Consider the following 2,877-nt stretch of genomic DNA (forward strand, 5'->3'; position numbering starts at 1 on the left):
CTGCCTGCTGGGAGCCGGAGGCGGCCGCGTCCTGCCCGAGTCCTGCCCGAGGCCTGCCCGGTCGGGAAGGGGAGGTGTGGGGTGGGGGAGCCCAGAGCCACCGGGCAGGGAGACGATCTGATCTGCACAGAGCAGCTGCCTGCGGGCACGGGGCACCCTGTCCAAAATGGGGGGGGGACCCTGCTACCCCGCTGAGCCCACACGCTGCCTCCCTGAAATCACGCCAGAAACGGGTCCGCTGTCCCAGACCCCCGCCTGCTCCAGGGCCGAGGGAGCAGCCTGCACACCGACCTCCGAGGCCGCTTCCCACGAGGGAGGGAACGTCCAGAGTTCACAGCCTTCCCGCCGCTCCCGAGGCCAGGGACGCGGAGCAGAACGCAGCAGACGCAGCTCGTGCAGCGTAAATGTTTTAGATTTCTACAAGTTTATTTACTTTAGAGACACAAAGTCGGGGGTGGGGGGATGGCGAGCCAGCACACAACCGGGGAAGGGGTGGAGAGAGGGAGACACAGAATCGCGTAGAAAGCAGCTCCGGATCTGAGCTGTCAGCAGAGCCCGGTGCCGGGCTCGAACCCACGAACCGTGAGACCGTGACCTGAACCGTGAGACCGTGACCTGAGCCGAAGTCAGACGCTAAACGACTGAGCCCCCAGGTGCCCGGAGCAGACACTGTGTAGTGAGGCAGCCAAGTCAGGAGGAAATGCCAGTCACTAAAGCGTCACAGGCAGGGCACTAACGCACATAGCGTGGCCTGCAAGACGTGGACAGTAACTAATGCAGACACGGCCGGTCTGTCCGTGTGGCCAGTGCATGACGCACAACACGTGCATGACGTGCACACGTGCATGACGCCCCTCACGTGAACCGCAGACCCTGGAGCGTGCCCACCTCCGTCAGCGCACAGGGCCCCACGGGCCGTCCTGCAGTGACCGGCCACGGGCAGGAAAGGGGCAAGGAGGCCGAGCACACTCCCGCGGGGCGGGGGGCGGGGGTGTCCTGGGTCACAGCCCTGGAGGGCCCTGCGATCGGGGCCTCACGTGGCTGCGGGAAGCGTAACCCAGGGGACGTGCACATTAACTCGCACCCGGCCACGGGCCAGAAGTCAGCGCCCGGCCGTCAGTCCTGATGCGGGACCAGCGACCCCAGGTGATGAGAACACGGCTGAGAAGGCAGTGCTTTTGGGGACCCCGCGCAGCCCCAGAGGATGACTCGGAGGCGCCCCTGCTTCAGACACAGGTTCTGCTGTGGGCAGACGGCGGACGATGGCCCGGAGCAGGGGCCCCCCCGACACCCACACGGGAGCCCCGGACACCCACACGGGGCCCCAGACACCCACACGGTGCCCATGGCGGGGACCCCCTCACACCCACACAGGGCCCTGGACACCCACACGGGAACCCCGACACCCACACGGTGCCCATGGCGGGGACCCCCTCACACCCACACNCCCACGGCCCCTGCGCTGCGTCTGCTACAGCGACCAGCTGATGTCGCTGCCGCGTTCCTGACCGGATTCTGGAGTGCTGGCTCCTCCTCGTGCTCCCCAAGCTGCTGCTCCCCAAACCTGTGTGTGCGTCGCAGTGCTCCCCGTCTCAGTGCTCCCCATCCTGCGCTGCCCATCCTGCGATCCCCACCTCAATGCTCCCTGTCCTGTGCTCCCCGTCTCAGTGCTCCCCGTCCTGCGCTCCCCACCCCAGTGCTCCCCGTCCTGCACTCCCCGCCCCAGGGGTCCNGCCCCAGGGGTCCCCGTCCTGTGCTCCCCGCCCCAGGGGTCCCCGTCCTGCGCTGCCCATCCCGCGATCCCCGTCCTGTGCTCCCCATCGCACCGCTGCTTTCCACACAGTGACAGGGATGGGACGCGTCCACCAGAGGCACAGCAGAGCAGGGTGTCCGCCCGGCGTCCCCTGTGCCCCCCCGACTCCCCACCCTCCGTACTGGGGCCTCTGGCAGCGGGCGCCTCGTCGGGGCCACACGGGGTTCGCCTGCAGACCGTGTCTGAGCCCCCAGCCCCGGGTCGTAGTCCTGCAGGGAGCACGCCCCCTGGCGTCTCTGCCCTGCCCCCCGTCAGCCCTCTCACGTCCTGTGCTCTGCCCCCCACGGCCGCCCCCNCAGCGGCCACACTGGCCACGGACGCAGACTGCAACGAGCTGCTCCAAGCCGTGAGCTCTGCCTGCCTGTGGGCTTCCTTCCCTTTTCTTTTTTAATGTGTGTTTATCTTTGAGAAACAGAAAGAGAGAAACAGAGGGAGCAGGGGAGGGGCAGAGAGGGCGGGAGACACAGAACATGAGCAGGGGAGGGGCAGAGAGAGCAGGAGGGAGACACAGAGCGAGCTAGGAGGGGCAGCGAGGGCAGGAGACACAGGATCCGAAGCAGCGCCAGGCTCCGAGCTGCCAGCACAGAGCCTGACGTGGGGCTCGAACCCACGAACCGCGAGATCCTGACCTGAGCAGAAGCCGGATGCTGAACCTGCTGAGCCCCAGGCGCCCGAACCGGCCGCTTCTAAGCCCGGGGCGGCTCGGTCGGTGAGCGTCCCAGTCTGGGCCGCAGCTCGGGCCCGGCCCCTGGGTGTGGATCGCGGCCGCGCGGGGCGCAGTATGGTTCTGTGTGTCTGTCCCCCCTGGAGCCGCGTGCCCCCCCAACACAACCGCTGTAAGAACAGACGAAACGCGAGTTGTGCCGCGACACAGAACACGGGCGTCAGCGAGACGAGCCCGCGGGCCGCACGGAGCGTGAGACGGCGGACGGGGCCGCGAGACCTTTGCGCGGAGATCTCTTCCAGGTCAGAGAGAACTTCCGCTCCTCAGTTGACTTACAGATACCAGGACACGTGCGGCGGGTCCTCAGAGTCTCACGCGTGTTGGTGAGGGAGACACACGG

Source organism: Crocuta crocuta, unplaced genomic scaffold (assembly GCF_008692635.1).
Source record: "Crocuta crocuta isolate KB4526 unplaced genomic scaffold, BGI_CrCroc_1.0 scaffold221, whole genome shotgun sequence".
NCBI lineage: Eukaryota > Metazoa > Chordata > Mammalia > Carnivora > Hyaenidae > Crocuta > Crocuta crocuta.